A 17,778-nucleotide genomic window follows, 5' to 3' on the forward strand; every position below is an offset into this window, starting at 1 on the left:
GCTGAAAACATATTGCCACTTTTCTGGTGTCTGTAAGCCATGGCTGTAGCTGTTGTTATGCTAGTGGGCATCACATGGGAAGAACAGGAAACTCGTGACACAGGAACTGTGTTTTAAAATACAGTTTGTATTATGGGAAAGCTGGAATATCCCTAAACAGTGAGAATTAACTATGTGAACTGTATTTCTGTGGTATAGTATTTAAATATGAAGCTGCTGGGTTTTTAACCTCTTCAGAATGCCATGAACAAATTGGAAGTTTCAAGATGTGTTAGCAAATATATATAAATACACAATATATATTTTTACATACACACACACATATGCATATCCAAGATTAGGCGTTCTAAAGAAAAATTGCATTTATTTTTGAACAGCTTGACAGGAAAATAGGGTTTGGGTTTTTTTTTTCTTTCCAGTCACAAGAATGCTAAAACTTCTGTGAAACTTCCTAGTTCAGATTTTTTCCCTGAATTCTGGATCTTAAAAATTTGTGTCACTGGAATGGGATCTTCCTATACTCTCAAAAAACTATATTGCTGAAGTCTTAATGGTTGGAGAAACATAACGTACATAGGAGAAGACTTGGAATGGTAGACTAACGTAGGTTGGAGGGGATTTCTGGGGGTCATTCATTTGGTCTGGTCCCATGTAGTGGTGCATGGCGTTATTCCTCCCCAAGTGCAGGACCTGCCATTTGCTTCTGCTGAATTTCACGATGTTGCTGCCAAACCATTTCTCCAACTTGCTGAGATTCCTCTGAGTGGCAGCACTGCCCTTTAGTGTGCTCACCGCTTCCCCAAATTTTGTTACCTGCAAACCTGCTGAAGGTGTGCTCTGTCCCATCATACTGGTTTTAATGAAGCTGTTTAACAGTATTAGCCCCTAGAAATTGGCTACTAGTAGGACTTTGAGTAGCTGGTAAATATATTCTGAGGCTAGTGGTCCAGCTGGTTTTCCACCTACTTCGTAGTCCAATAATTGGAGGTGAAGGACAATTTATCTGGTGTACATAGTAAGTCATAAGGGTTTCATGGTAGTAGTATTTCTCTCTTGTAAGTCTTCCAGATTTTTTTAGGTATAGTCAAAAGAAAGATTTCATTCCGGCACCCTCTGGTTCCCTTCATCTTAAGGGTTTTACTTCAATCACTCTGCTTCTGTCAGCCATCTGCAAGGTGCTTGTTCAGCTCATATTTTCATAACTCCTCACAGACCTTCCTCCCCTGTGTTTCACATACAGAAAACCTGCACGTGGGGTAGTTACAAGAGGCAGTCCTTGCTTCTGAAGGTCGTGGTATTTTGTTTCCTTTTACCAATGCTTTGTCCTGTCCTCTTGTTCCACCATATGCTGAGACTTCTCCTTCTTTGCCAGTATCGCCACTTTACACTAGATAGCAATTTTAACCCTTTCTCTTCTAGACCTCATATCTGTTACCTTATTTTTCTGGTTTTCTTTTAAGATATAAATTAATACGAAAATGTCTGTCTTCGTCATGCAGCTTTCTTGCACCTCTCCTCACACATTGTAATTTTGGTGGCAGGGCTTCCTGTTGGTGTGTGAAAGAAAACCCGATGCTCGAGCTCGTTCACACAGGAAGGAATTGCTAAAAATGGCAAAGCCGGGCCACTGGAGTGTGAGCAAACAAGCAAATATTCACAAATACACCTGTTTTAAAGTGAATAGGAGTGCACAGTCACAAAATAGTAGTCAGTTGCTGGACTCATCTGCTATGTCCCTGAAAAGAATCTCATTAAAAAATACTAGACTTACATAGAGAAATGAACTGAGCAAAATAAATGTAAAGCATAGTTTTCCATTTGCTGTATTTTGCAGAGTTGTTGAGTATTTTTGAAGAGATACTGTGTATAACTCTAGTTTTACACTGTAGTATTTAATGGATTTCTTCCATAGTGGCAGTAAGCTAGATGGTCTTCACTATCATTAATACTCCTCCGTTTCCATTTCTGAGAAGCAGAGAAAATGCAGATGCAGTAGTGTGCGTTGCAGTAAACATGTATTCATTTCCCTTCTCTGCTTTTCAGTGGCATTTGAGTCTTTCTACTTTTTCCCTTCATGCTATTTCCTTTCCATTCCTGTTAAGTCTGCCCTTGTCTTTCACAAGTGTGTATTGATGTTTGTTACTGCTTTTAACAGCATTGTGTTCTTATGTGACTGTAACATATAAGAGAAGATAATTAAAAGTTACATAATTGCTCCGTATAGGTGAATGCTTACGGTAATAGATTTATTAATATCTTTTTCAGCCAGTACATCCCTATGGCACAGTACAGGAGTGAAGCATTCTGTCTGACCATTACCCATTAGAGTATATCTAAATGTCCAGGATCCTTATAGCTAAAACTACTTTAACATTATATGATCAAATTCTAATTAAAAAAAAAAAAGTAGTTTGCAAGGTTTTGTGCATGCAATAGAGAAAAATCCTGGTATTATTTGTGGTGACTCTCTGGGTGTGACTAATCGGATGTAACCAAATCCCAAGAGATCAGAGGTATTTAGAAGTGTCTGTACGTACAAATAACACCTTCTGCATGTGGTTACCTTAGCGTGTCTACATTTCCATGTGTCCTTTTACTGTACTAAAAAGATTATTATTTTAGTGGTGAGAGTAGTGTTATTTTGAGGGCATTCACTACTGTTCATTACTGACATATAGCCTGTGTATGGATTTACACTTACAGATTTACATTTATGTCTTTATGTACCTTGACTTGAGATGCATTGAAATAAATATATATATATATAGTGTGTGTATATACACACACACACACCCCCCCCCCCAAATACTGACTTTTGTATTTCAGTAGGGATCACAACCAATTAGATCATCAGCTCCAAGGACCTTTTTAATGACCTAGATGTGCCAGTATTACAGAGTTCAACAGTATCTGGAAACTTCATCTGACTAGGGTTAGCAGTAGCCTTGCCTCTCAGAAAATAAATTTAGCCAGGGGAAGACAGACTTCTGCATGAGGGAACTGCCTTTAGCCATTCCCGTTGTTGTTTTGGGGGGGCATGGATCATAAAGCCTGTGTACAAAATCAGTTTTTAAGAAACTGGAGGACTGATTTCTATTGTGTATGGGTTGGTTTTTTTTCATTTAAAAGACTACTGTATTATTTCATATCATACTGAGGAATGAAAATGTATTTTTCATACGTTCACTCTTGTTCTTGACAGCTAAAACTTTGTGATAATAATTCATACTGCTTTTCATCTTTAAAACATTTTGCAGACATCATCTGTGATAGTTGATCTGCAAAACCTCCTTAAAAGGCACAGAATTTATTGGAATTAGTTGTATTTTGTGGGGGGTTTGATCCTAATTTTCCACTGAAAAATGTTTACTTTATAGACATCTATAGGAACAATTGAAGTAAATATCAGAGCTCTTGGCAAACTCCCAGCCCGCATACACTGACTATTTTTGTTCTATTTGTGGTCCTGGTGGTAAGTTAAAGCAGATGTTTTGTCTTCAGGGTGGATCAGGATGAATCTTGGTGCTACAGGCAGTTTTTCTTTGCAGGTCCAGCAATTCTGTTCTTGAAGCTTGTCAGTAACGGATATAATAAAGATGTAATGATTTTTGAGGTAATCACAGTGGTGTGAATTGCTAGGGAGAGACTGGATGATCTCTTGAGGTTTCCTCCATCCTAGTTTTTTGCTATTTGTGTGAATTTTCCATGGATGGCTCTTTAGGTGGCAACAGAGAAAACGAAGCCGTGAAAGCAGGGGAGGGCCCGGTGATGAGGATCCTGATCTGGCACACCCCTGGCAGGAGTGGAGGAGGAGGAGGAGGACAGATGCTCTCCTGGCTATGCCACCCCGTCTCACTAAATTCTGCCAGTTTGGGAACAGCTCAGAAAACGCCATGGTCTTGCAGGGTGTTGCCTCCAAGGGCGGTTGTAGCTTAACCTCAGGCTAATGTTGATCGGCTGCTCGAAGCTTAGTATGAGTTTAACTGAGTGTTAAGGCCCCTCACTTTTATGGAGGAGGTGTTTTTTCTTGGTCTAGCTTGGGAGATGGGAGGGGAGGAGAGAGGAGAGGGTGACTGGGGCAGGGAGCTGAGCCCCAGGGACACAGCAGGGCAGTGGTCTCCTCCTGAGGTCCATGGAGAGCCTTCTCCAGCGCGGGGTCCTGTCTGGCTTTCCAAGGCCTCCAGGAGACTTTTAGGATCCTCTGTGTGGAGCCTTGTATTGCTCCGTCCTCCTTACCTGCTGCTCCAACTCCGTAACAGAGCTCGAGACGGCTACTTCTTGTCTTTGTTGCCCTCCTCAAGAGCAGGGGAGGGCATGTTATGACTGTTCGGTCTCTTATCTTGAGAATTTATTCTCCTTTTCTTTCCTGAACCCAGAAACGACGCTCATCTGAGAGCGCTGGGTACAAAGCATGAAAAAGCTCAGAAGGCATGGCTGGCACTGCTGTCACCATCGCGGGCACACTGGTCCTCAGGAGACTTCTCCAGGGCAGCTTCTGTGAAACTTTTGTATCCCTGGTACAGCCTAGAGATGTTTGCCTATTTTGAAGGCATGTACAGGATAGTAACAAGATGTTTGTGAATGTCATCTCTGGATATTAGTACAAACGTGCTTCTGTATTTAGCTAATATGCTCCTCCTGAACTCATTCAATGTAGTGTTTCCTCGTGGGCTCTTTTCAAACCCTGGTGAGAAAGGCAACATGGAAAAAAATACGACATTATTTCTTTCGGTACGTGTTTAAAAGAGCATACTTTTGTATTTGCTGACATACTGCAGGTTAAGATGTTTCCAGTTAAGCTTGTGGCTTTTTAGTGAATTTGCTTGTTGGGAAGCCAGACCTCACTGCTCTTTCATTTTGAGATGGTGCTGGCTTGTTCTAATCCTTCTCAGTGTGTCAAAGCCCTTTAAACCGCTGGCCCCAGTCTGTGAGATTTTTTCCATACAAGGGGATGACTTACCATATTTGATACCCTAAAGATCAGGGGCCTGTCGAGATTTCCTGACTGCTTGACACTTGTATTTTAGCGTGCCTGCTGTGAGCAGCGGGATGCGAAGGCGGACGGGCAGATGAATCACTGGACTGATCTTGTGTTATTGTCACTCGGTCAGTTGATAAGGGGAAGAGAGATGAGAAAAGTGGGCTTCCTCTCTACGTTAGATTGGAAAATGCAGCTGGAAAAGCAAAATCTGACTGTAATGCATCAGTGGGACTAAGAATAGAAGTGATGCAGCTGGTGAAAATGGCCCTTGAATGCAAGAAACCTCCCCTGTTTGCCCTCCCCAGCTGTAAGCCTTCGGTTGGGTACTAAGACCTAGTGGGCCAGGGAGGGGTGATAATAGGCCTGTGCTGAATATAGCCCTGGTGGGAGCAGTTTGGATTTTAACCCTTTGATATGCAATTATTTTTTTTTTTGAAGCTAACCCTTGAAGGATCTAGAAGAGCCTGATCCAACATGTAGACTTTGTTTTCACTTCCATGTTTTTTCTGGTATTAACTTCAAGGCTGTAACACTGATTTTTGTGTTTTTTTTTTTTAAACTGTAAATGTACACTTCTGGGGGTTTTATTTTCAGTGGTTTACTTCTTATTATCTATAAAACTTGGTCTGTGTAACCGAAATTTATGATTTTTATTGACTTATATTACTTTCTTCCGTGTATATTAAAATTGGTTTGATTTTCTTCTTCCCCCTGAGAGGCTAACATTTGTTTTGTTTTCTAATCCTTAAATCATTGTCTTATAAAAATCAGCAAGCTACAACCTGCTTCATGTTATAAGTCTGAATTACAGTTAATTAAAAATAGATATTTGTAACGGGCATTTTAACAGAATCTTAATTGTGATAACTCAACAGGATGCAACTCTGTAGGGGTTATCATTAGGACGATGACATTTACCACTTGTGGAAGTGTTAGTTGTTTGCAGTATTCCTTATGTTATTACAAAGACTATTGTGTCTACCTCTGCTTTTAATAAAATTGTTCTCAGAACATCTTAATATTGCAGCATACAGCGATATTTGCTGTTTGCCTCTGGACTGCTGTCATTACTTCGATTGTGTGTGGTGGTGTTATTAACTGAAGTTTGCTCCTGTAGTGATGCTTTTATAATTGCTTTGTCTTTGGTAACAAAACCTTTTCATTAGGAGAGCATTATGCGAGACAGGTTCTGTTTTGGTGGTGTCTTGGAGTAGGTAGCACGAGTCACCTGTGCTGCTAGCAGTGAATTCAAAATATTGAAAGCTCAAAATACAGAGAACTATAGAATCATGACAATATTTGTGTCTAGTGAATAATCAGGAGCGCAGCTTAAGATACAGAAGAAGTAATTCTTGTGTATAAAAAAAAGAAACCCAACCTTGAAATCTACCTTAGCAGTGGATTAATCAACAGGATGGAGTCAGAATTTGTCTTTTTAATGGGAATAAAGCCAGTCTCGTTGAAAGTGAGAGGGTTGTTGTTGGAATGGTGCCGGTGGATGAGCGGTCCGCAAAAGAAGGAAGCTCAGGGAAGAGGATGAAGCAAGAGCTGTGGTAAGAGGGAGTGATGAAGGTAGATGGGAGAAGTCACGGAGGAGTTTTGCGTTCACAAACCCTTCATCGCCTTGTTTCAGATTATACTTACAACCTATTTTGGAGCCCCTGAATGTAAGGCAGCGGGGCACGAGAGTGCTCGCTCCCTGGGGTGCGAACAGGGTGGTCTGGTTGTCAGCCCCACAGCGCTGAAGTTTGTGGCTGGAGGTGCCTGCTGCGGCACCAGCACCTGGCTGGGCGCAGGGGGCAGGGGGCTTGAGCTGGGGGGGCTGCTGCCTTGCAACACCAACTCCCCTACCAGAAACCTGCCCTGGCAGGGGGGAGGCGGAAGGGGAGATCCAGCGGTTGAGGGGGGGGGATTTCCCTGCCTGGGGCGAGTGTCCGTGGGAGCAGGGTCTGTGGTGGCTGCGTCTCAAGGGTGGCCGTAGGGGTCGTGAACCTGAGAGAGATGGGAGGACGCTTGAGGCTTGAGATGGGGACAACTGCAACGTTTCTGTGTTGGGTAATGTGGAAAGGAGAACCGGTGTAACCAACGGGAGTAGTTGGGAGAAAGGGCTGGGGGAACTCTGTGATGCTGATAGTAGATGAGGGGCAACCACTTGAAATCAGTATGATTATAACAGCAAAAGCTGTGTTTGCTATCTCTTACTGAAAAATATTCCTGTAATTTGATTAAGTAGTTTGTGTAGTTTAGGAGCTTCCTCGTAATTCCAAAATACCAGGTAGGTGTATTCCTGGCATTAAACTGAGGATGGGTATAGCCCCAGGTGCATCTTCAGCTAATGCATTTCTCCGAGTTAGTTGCCAGTTAGTTTAACTGCTTCGTTAAGCAGTTTAAGTCATGTACCATGTCAGGTTACCTCCAAATCAAAAAAGTAATCAAAGGGAATTGACAGAAGAACAAAAGCTTTGATTGGCAAAGAGTTGCTGATCTTGATGCTCAGGGAAGCGGTGAATGTGGTTGTTCATGTTGTTTATGTTCTTCTGAGTCAGGATGCTTTGTTATGGGCTGGGGGTTACGGATCGTGGTGGTTAGCCAGGAATAGTTTTGGGCGTCTTGGGTAGAAGTCTTTGAGCCTTGCCAGAGGCATGCTTCATTCAAAACAGAATGCGTACTGTCACATCTATGTTGGTTTTCTGTTACACCTGGAATACGGGAGGGGGTGGCTCTTCTCAGTTGGTAATCTCCTCTGGTATTTGTGTCTTCTGTTGTTATTAAATTATTTATTAATGCTGTTTATTAATTTATTTGTTGAGTTCTCTTCCCTGAAAGATAATTAAATACAATGAATCCACTTGCTAGCTTGTAATGGGAGTGGCAGGAGCATAAATTTGGGATTGATTGGTTTCACTGGGGTGACACAGCATATGGGACTAGCCTCCTGGCCAACTTCCAGGAGCTCCAGGGTGAAAATCCTTGGTCTTTAGAATTTTTGTTTCGTACATGCAATACAGGATTGTTTATTTGGTGTGCTTTCCTCTCTAGTTTAATAAACCAAGCAATGCAACTTCTTTACCATCCTTAGTTTCTGATTTTTATAATAATTTTTTATGGTGACGTCCATGTAACTGATGAGCAGTGTACTTGCATTAACTTCTCTGTATCACCTTGGTATGCAGGAATCTTAGCATGGGTGGTGTTGCCATTCCTGTTTGACAGTAGTATTTAACCATCTTAAGTTACTTTTCTTTTTTTCTCCAAGCTTTTTTAAAAATGGGATGCCTTTCCAAGTCTGCCTGGCTCCATTGAAAATGACGGCTTTTAAAGTCTTAAAAATTGGAGGTTTTGATTGGGAGAACAGATGAACCCAAGACTTGCTTAAAAAAACCAAAGCTCTTAAAACTTGTAGTACCCTTCACTCTGCAGGCAACCAAGCACCATTTTATTTAAAATATTTTTTGGTCAAGAGCAGTTGCTGGACTGACCGCAATGACAGTGACTCAGGCCCTTGTGCTGCCTCTTTCTCTCCTTTAACTACAGAGCCATGAAGGGCAGCTAGCGCAGGTGTAGGTGTCCGTAGGTAGGTGAGATGAACCCGCCAACTGGCAAGAGCTTTATCTGCTAAAGTTATTCTTCAGGTTATAGTTTCTGGGCTATGAATGTGAATAATTGCTGAGCCACGGTTAAGGGGATGTTTGTCCATGTTGGTTTGCAGAATGAAATGGCACTGGCTTACTGCATGCAGATGGTGAGTCCTGCAGGCTGCTGCAGTGATCTCAGTAGGAGACCAGAAAGTACAAATTACCTTTGGAAATCAGGCTACTTCTGGTTTTTGCACTTAATCTGTAAATCTGACTACATATTTAATCCCCGCGCCCCCCCCCCCCCCCCCCCCCCCGCCCCCGGAACACTGAATTAACTAGTACATTGAAGTACTCCTGAACACCCCCCTGCCCTCCCAAATGTGAAAGTGATGGGGGAACTGTCAGATAGGGGAGAAGTAAATATATTCCTATTTAAGCAAGGACAGGAAAATAACCAGAGGAATTGTGTCTCCTGTCAAAAATACAAGGAGAGAAATGACGAGGGTTAGGGAAACGGGTGGAATATGGCCAGATATGTATCAGGTAGATCTCTGAACAGATGCACCTTTTCCTAAGGTTAATCATAGCTTGAGCTGAGCTTTAGAGTGTATTGGGAAGTTTGAAATGCTGGGATGGAGAGTTTCCAGTGGAAATTCTCCAGGAACAGTACTGGGGTCAATTTTACTCTCCTCACTCCTCCCGAAGACATCAAAAGCATGAGTATGCTTCAGTGACTTTATCTGGATTTCAGATTATTATTAAAAGATTTGTAGCTACTGAGTCTGGTAGTGGAGCTGTTTCAAGCTGGTCAGTCCCTGAGGGGAACGGTGTGTACTTAGATGTGGGATTTCTCCCTTTTCTGAGCTTTTTACCTACAATATGCTGAGGGGTAAAGATTAGTAATAATGCTAGTCTGCACTTTCAAGAAAGGGCAGGCTAGGAGAAAAGACATTAAAAATTATTAAGGGAAACACTTGTGGTCAACTGATCAATTTTAGAGGGTGTACCTTCCTATTAAAATAGACACACTCATCAGCCACGTTTGTAGGATGCCAGCCAAGTAGACTCCTTAAACTAATTAATAGCATAACTGCTATCACATAGTGCCCCTGGTTTAGAGCCTGAATATGTACCCACACCTTCACGTGCATAGATATCACACTGTTTTCTTTAAAAAGCATTTTATTGGTACATTTCTAATGGAAAGCAAAAGGGGCCTAAATTGTAATGTATGCAGTGATGAAATTTATTGTGGGTTGAGCAAAGGCAGGAGTAGGAGCTGAACATAACTACCTGCTTTGTAGGGCAGGGTGCATTCAGCTGTTGACTTTCCTTTTTTTTGAAAGCATAACTCTGAACCTGGAAATTAGGATGGTTGGGTTTCTTCGGTACGTATCACAACTTGGAACAACGTTTTCTTGGTTTTCTTTGCTCGTCTTTCCCAGCTTTGGGGTAAATTGTGGAAGCCTGTCCTCTCTCAGCTGCAGTGGCTGTGCTAGCTGTGGGGGTCAATGCCGCCTCATGCTTATTGTCACCTCTGTTTTGGAGGAGCAAAATAGGTTGGTTTGAGCATTTTGATGGGTTTTTGCTAACTTACCTTGCGGTGAATGATGTGGTGAGGTGGGACTTGCACATGTAGGTCAGTGGGCTCTTCCTAGGAGGTGGCCGTCTCCAGGCTGGGGCTTGGCGAAACGAGGTGTTGGCTCTTGTCCCCACGGCTGGCACGGGCAGCATCAACACTGGTTTTACAACCACCTTCTGGTGATGTTTAAACTTACAGCTTGTTTAGCTTCCTCTGCTGCTTGTGGGAATGATTTTGTTCCCTCTCTTAAAAGAAGTTTAATGGGCACAGCTTATTCTGTTTTTGCTTATTCTCTAAGTGGTTTTGCTGTGAAAGTTGGCACAGCGCGCTCAACGCTGTGGTAAGGGGAAAGCTGCGCGGTATTTCGTCCACGGTGGGATGATGGTTAGTGCTGTACAACATCTTGAACAGTGTAAAAGGAGAAGACGTGCCAGGGTTTGTATAAGCTACTACATATAAACAGTGTTACATTTTTTCCTCCCCACTTCAATTTTTCCATTGTCCTGGTGTTCCCTCTGAAGGCAACTAAGAGGAGACTCCCTACAAAGTTTTGAGCCACATAAGGGTGGTATTTACCATCTGAGGCAGAATTAATCTGTTTCAGACATTCATGTGTTTCAGACTTTCTTCCAGGCTAAATCTCTGATACCTGTGCTCTGTTACCAAACCATGGGGTGCTCTCTGCAGCTGGGTTGACCGAGAGCAGATTTGGGCACAAGTCTGCAGTGAAGTTGTGCTTGTTCCTTTGGACTTGTAGAATGGACCCTTAGGTGTTCAGACACCCTCCCTTAGATCAGGTGGTCGGGGAGGTTGCCATCACCACGAGAAACATCAGATGCACGGTCCGCACAGAAACCAATGCTTCACCGGGTGTCCTAAGGAAACTGGTGACCTCGTCCTTAAGCTCTGGCTGTTTCAGTTGTAACTGCATACAAGTGCAAGGATTGTTTGTTCTTCTGATGGTCTCTGGGATTCAGCAGCCTCTTAACAGGAAATAAAGAAAATCCTTGATTTATTTTTGAATGGGTTAGAATATAAATGAATATTATCTTGCAGCTTTGAGAAAAGAGCGTAAGTACTGCTGCCTGTGCTGCAAGTAGAGCTGGCTTGATTTTGGACTGAGCATAAACCTGGTCTAAGTAAAGGTATTAAACCAGAAGAGGGGGAGTGGGTGATAGCATTTGGTAATGCTAATCCTTATTAGCAGGGGAAAAATAAGAATATGGAACCTGTACGGTTAAGTCTTTTTCTGTGGAACCTCTGTAGCCAACCTAGTCTCTTGATGGAAGATCTGCTGGAGAGGTTGGTCTTTATCCCTTGCCTCACTATGATGATGCAGAAGAATCACTGGCAAGTCTCTTCCCTCTTATTGTACATGAAGCACGAACACTTTTCCTGTGAGGTACCTTCCTTTTGGATTTCACACTTTGACTTCATTTTTAGTACACTTAATCATATTTGTTTTAGTTGAAGTGCAAACAAAATGTAGCAACACAACATACATGATTCCAACCTGAAATTAGGAATAACCAGTTTTAAAATATTACTGTTTTGTAATTTTTTTCAGATGCTTGTAAGCTCTTATGAGTAGAAGTCTTGGATAGTCATTACCTGGAGAGTAATATGTACTGTTTTGCTGAAGAAAGTCTGAAGATAAGGGGAAAAGATCACTTTTTTTAAAATTCGAGTTCTTCATGGGTTTAGAAACATAGTTACGTTTTACAGCTTGGCTGAAAGTCCTGTGTTGTTTTCATGATACATTAGGAAGTATGCTTTCGGCAGATTCTTTAAGACAAGTATTTACAAATAATATTTAATCAATCCACCAAAAATTCGTGGCTGTATGTCTGCGTGTTTTTATATACATATATGTGTGTGTATAAATAGAAATATATGTATAAAGCTGTAATTCTTGTAACAAGAAAAGGCCCACTAAGTCCTTTGGCTTTGTGGACGGGCTGGTAAATGAAATTCTAACTCTAATGTGGAGTTTGAACTGTGTGCAAGGATAAGGTGGTGAACTGAGAGACTTTGCGCTGAGCGTGTGTACTGTAATATGAACCTTTCCTTATGTCAGAGAAGCTGTCCAAAGTGATGTGTGATTGTGTTTATCAAAATTTTATTTTATTTAGATCTAACAAAAATCAATGTAATTTTATTTAAACTAGAGTTGTGAAGGGAGTATCAAGGTTTCAGAGCTATCTATTCAAACAACTGAGAGTGTCAAAGATAACTACTTTTAGAATAAAATTTCAAGGAGGATGTAGTATTCTGCTGCCTTTTCCTCTGCTCCCTGCAATTTATTACACTCTTCCAGATTGACCACTGATGATTACCTAAATGCAGGCATTTGAGGACTCCGTTACTTCTCCAGATTTTAACTAAGTCTTTTTGTACCTTTACAATATAACAGTGTGCACACACTTTCGAATTTCATTTGTGTATATTGATACAGTTGCAGGGTTTTTTAGATATTACTGAAAGACATTATCTTTCCCAGAGTAATAATTCTCTGAAATTATAAAACGTAGCATATTTACATAAAATTATTTTTGTCAAACTGGACTCTTAAGTGCTAGGGAGAACAAAGAGTTCTTGAAATTCATCTTTAAGTCCCAGAAGGTCTGGGACTTATCCTTGAAGCTGTTCAGTTCAAAATAATTCATTAATGTCAAATAAAAGACCCTATAAAGAATAATGTTTATTCCTCTAAGCCTCTACTGAAAGACTGTGTAAGCACTCCTTGAAAGTTTAATCACTGAATAAACCTTTTAAAGGGAGGAGGGGGAGGAGCATGGCACAAAGGTTGTATGTTTGGTTAATGAATTGTTCATCCACATCTGGCCAGCTGCATGCTTTTTCCTATGGAGACCTGTTATCAGAGGATAATGATTTGGGGAAAAAACCCCAAACAACAGAAAAACAACACAGCTATACAGCCAGGTGAGTGAAGGATGCATTTTCTTGTGCTGCCAAGAGCTCGATCGTTCTGGTTTGGCGTAAAAGTCTTGAAGGTATCACCCCATAAGGCTCAGCTGAAATCAGGGTAGACATTTAGGAGGAGCTGCATTACCCTCCCCGCCATCCCAGACTGCAGCCTCCTTGGCTTAGGTACCCCAGGGACCGAGCTGGTGGCAGAGCTGCTGCTTCTTACGTTGAATCATGATGTACTTCAGTAAGTGTGTGCATCTCTCTCTTTCTCTGTGCTAGATGTCATTCTTCGTGGGAGTCTGGATAAATATTTCAGTCTGTAGGAGTTCAGGAGAGCTAGGTATCTCCTAGCAACAAGCATCCCACTCTCTGCCTCCTGCTTCTCTTTACTTTTAATAAAATACCAGTGAAGACCAGAAACTGAAGCATTAAGTTAATTTTCAGAAATATTTTGAGCTGCTTAAGATATTTTTGTTATGACACTACGTCAGAGCAACAAAGATGTTGTTGGGAGGGCTGGCATCTTAAGTAACTCCGCTTGCCTTGTTTGAACAGAAATCACAATCAAAGACTAGCAAAAACTTTAGCTGAGGGCAGAATAAACCTTATGATCACAGTTGTTCAGTGAGTAACAGAATGCGTAGCAGGTGCTCCTTTGGTCCTGTGTAGCACTTACACTTAACCTAAACCAAATGTATTTTAAGCTGTACTACCTAGTTCATCTTGCAGCTTGTGATGGCTGCTGGTACAACAGTGGCTTATGTTAGAATTTAAAGTTTTTTAACTTTTTTACAGCCAACTTTGTGGCAAAGTGTTTTGGCTAGTTTCAGTTACAATAGTACAGAACTCAGTTTACAAAGATCCTGGGCGCTAGACCCCAAGGCAAGAAAGGTAGGCACTCAAAATGCAGTTTAGGTAGATTTTTGTCTATGCTGATTCATTGCAGTGCTGCACTGAATTTCAGCCTCTCCTGTCCCTTATTGATTTTAAAATGTTGAGGACTGTTGCAAATCTGTAGCTCGTGGCTAATATATATTTTATCTGTAGCTTCTGCAGAATGCTTTGTGGAGTTTATGAATTTCCCTGCAAGAATCAGAAACATAGGAGAAAAGGGTCAAGTATGTGACTACTATTAATATAAAGGTAGCCATTGTCAACACTGGGTTGAGGATAACTTGTGTTCCTCTGTCTCCGAACGCTGCTGAAACCGTGCTTTCAGTGATCCTGCCTTAGCTGATGTTCAGGGTGGCTTTCATGAGTTTGGGAGAAGTTGCACTCTGTCATCGGGGAAGTTTGGTGTGACTCAGGGCCTTTGAAAGGGATTGCAGAAGTGTAAGTGCAGATTTAAGAGCTTTCAAGAAGAAAAGTGCATACTTTTAAAGTAAAATAAATGATGCAAGAAGGTGATTAAGAAACACAATTATGCCTAAATCTGGGGTTTGCTTTGTAGAGGGAAAAGTTAATAAGTCCTGATTCAGCCAATGACTTAACTTTGTGAATGAGTTGGTCTTTTCCAAATGTACATTCCCATATCTGTCTGAATTAGAAAAGGGGGAAAATAACATGAGGTATAATTTGTAACTGTATTAATGTGAATTTACTTAAGTTAGCAGTATGTAAGAGAGATGTGAAGGTGGTACCAGTATGAACTTTTTTAAAAATGAATTAACGTGGGTTTATATGTTAAAAAATGTACTATTTGTAGAGACAAGGGCACCTCCACACACATAGTGGCCTCTGTTTGTCTAGAAATATGCTCAGCATGATTGTGCTGAAACCCTTCTCATGTTCCTTACTCTGGTCTGTGATTCCTGCTCAGCTCCGCCAGTGGGTAGAGATGCTGCCCAGGGTGGAACCACCAAGGCATTTATTCTGATGAAGACAGGTCTTTGAAAATGGACTAGGTGTTGTAATTTCTGTTTGGTTTTCTTATTCTGTAGGGGAAAGAATCTAATGTTTGGCATCATTCATAAGCTTTATAAAGTACGGGGGTCTGAAAACATGATTTTAAGATGATGGTTAACCTTTGGCTGGAAGTGGACATAATTCTGTGTTTGCTACTTAAATTTCTTTCTTTTGGTTGAAACTGGTGGTTTGTTAGGTGCTCTGCTCTCTGATTACTTAAAGAGCCCTTTTGACATAAAGGTTTTGAATCGGGGATATTGTGTGGTTGTCTTGTTGGGTAGATTTTCTTCTGGCATAAAAAACACTTGATACAAATGGATGATGGTTCTATTTGGACTTTGATGTCTGTTTTCGTATTTGTGATAGTAGGAACTGAGATTTCACAGTAAGCTGCTGAAAACCAAAGTCTAGAGCAGGTTTCACAGCAGTGACAGATGTGGCGGAATGGATGCACTAGATCTGTAAGGATGGACAGTCCTATTTTTATATGCATTTTGAAGTAATTTCATCTGAAGCTGAAGCTTTTCAGCTCTTCTGAAAATGAGGCAACAGGAATTGTGGAATTACTAGTTGGACGCCATTTTCAGATAAACCGTTTAGTCTTCATCTTCTCCCCGAGGCCTGTGGCCTATATGGGTGGCAAGTGTGCATTGGCCACCAAAGTCAATGCTCTTGGTCACCGTGTTGGTCAGTGCTAGGGGCCAACCCCTGTCCCTGCCGTGTACCGTGGTGGAGCAGCGTTGGGGGGGGGGGCACTGCTGGAGCTCGTCATGTGCCTTGCCGGTGCTCGGCGAAGAGGAGGACAAGCAAAAACCCTTCCATGGAGGAGAGCACCCCAGCGGTGCAAGGACGAGGGCAATTCAGTGCTTGATAAACTGCGCAGACCTGAAGAGAATTAATAAGCTAACCCAGTTATTTGTTGATGTTAACAAAAGTAGCTTTTTCATGGGGAGGGCTGTTGTACATGATTTGCACAGCGAAACCAGCTGTGGCTATGGCTGGTTGGGTAGCGGTGTGTTAGCGGTTTTGAAACACATACCTGTGTTTGCTCTGTCGCCATAGCCACGGTAACCTAATAGAACTTCAGGGTTGGTGTGTAACTTGAAGCTAAGTTGTGTTGTAGGAGCGTGTGTGTCTGTGTGCGTGTAGGGAGGAGTAATGATGAGAAAACTGGAAGAACTGGAAACAACTACAGGTCAGACTCTGTCTTCCTCTGACAAAGATCCCATGAAGCTTTTGAATATATTACATTTAATTTTAAAGAACTTGATGACTATGTCATTTCCTGCTCAGGTTAGATAACCATATCACGTATGTCCAGGATATGGAAAACCTGGTCCACTTATCCCATTTTTGGACATTAGCACAGAGAAAGAGCAGCTAGAAACTCAAAGGTGGTTCTTCAAGTATGCAATTAAAAAAAACCCAAAACTTCTTCATGAAATGGAAATTTTGAAGCAATCCAAATAATGCCAAGGGAGATTAAACAACAAAAGGAAGGAGAGTCTACAAGATGCATGGGAGATGGGACAAATGGTCTACAATAGTTAACATGCTCTAAGCCTACAGTATTCAGTTACATTTAGTTAGATCAGTGTTTGCAGTGATTTTGCTACCTCTTATGATTCGTATGAACATTTGGAACTTTTTTCTATTAACGTTAGTATTTTCTTAGAAATCAAATTAAGTGCATGGTGTTTAGTTAGCGTAATAGTAGCACAGTATATGAACATTTACTAATTTTACATGCTGAAGGGAGCTTCTTGTCGTGTTTTCAGTGTAAAATTTGCTTAGTGTTTGGAAACCTGTTAGTCGTGTTGTCGTATATACAGCAGTAATGAAATACTGGGTTGTGGTTTAAAAGCAGGCAGGTGATGCTCCACTGCTATTTTGAAGGATGACCTTATTTTGAATGATATAAAAATAACAACAGATTGTTTATAATAACTCTGACAGCAGATTTAGATTCTTGACTTCACACCATTTCCATTAGTAAGAGAGACATATGTAAGCAGCATTTGCTTCCAGATATATGCATGTATTCTAGCAAGAGGTTTAAGACATACTGTCTGTTATTTAAATTTTGGACATGTGAAGCTTCCCCCCACCCCAGGCTTTAAAAAAGTTAGACTACTAGATTAGTATATTTTCTTAAACCTGAAGGAGCCTCCCCAAAGTATAATATAGTATTTAAATCTCAATATACATTTTTCTTTTATAGATTCACATGGAAACTTAACTAAAATAATCGTGTATCCATAGGAAACCTTTCAAGGAATAAGTATTCAAATTGTGTAATGGTCTTGCACAGTTATTTCCCATGGCTGGAGTATTGACTGAGCTCACTAATCAGTGTATTTTGGCTTTTAATGTGTTATTGTCCAGATCTGAAATAGTATTTTTGGGAAACACATTTTGATATACCAGTAAAGAATATTCGCACTCGGTAACTGCTGGGAAGTTTACCTGTACAAATGCAGGGTACTGAAATATAATGGGCCCTGAAGACTAATTAAAGCAGTTGGGATTTAGTGTGTTCAAGTAGCAGCTCAGAAATTAAAGACACTGAGAGCATTGACTGAAATCATTAGTTAAGAGGAAACATAAGGCTTTCTCCAATATACTTTTTGTTGTATTTATCCAGTTTTATTTAAAGTGCTTATAGACTTACTGTTCTTCTGACCTCTGTTTTACTGTGGAATAGATGTCTATTGTTAGGTTTTTATTTACATATGCAATAATATTTGAGAAATTAATGAACCTCTAAGAAAATACATCCATTAAATTATTTCATCTTTTCT

At 41.0% G+C, this 17,778-nt stretch overlaps 1 protein-coding gene across 7 annotated transcripts in view; it reads left to right on the top strand.

Annotated features, from left to right (window-relative positions):
• The window catches only part of KLF12 (KLF transcription factor 12), a 249,059-nt gene that overhangs the window by 51,027 nt on the left and 180,254 nt on the right, over window positions 1-17,778 (top strand). The window lies entirely within an intron of this gene.

Source organism: Buteo buteo, chromosome 14 (genome assembly GCF_964188355.1).
Source record: "Buteo buteo chromosome 14, bButBut1.hap1.1, whole genome shotgun sequence".
In the NCBI taxonomy this organism is placed as follows: Eukaryota; Metazoa; Chordata; class Aves; order Accipitriformes; family Accipitridae; genus Buteo; species Buteo buteo.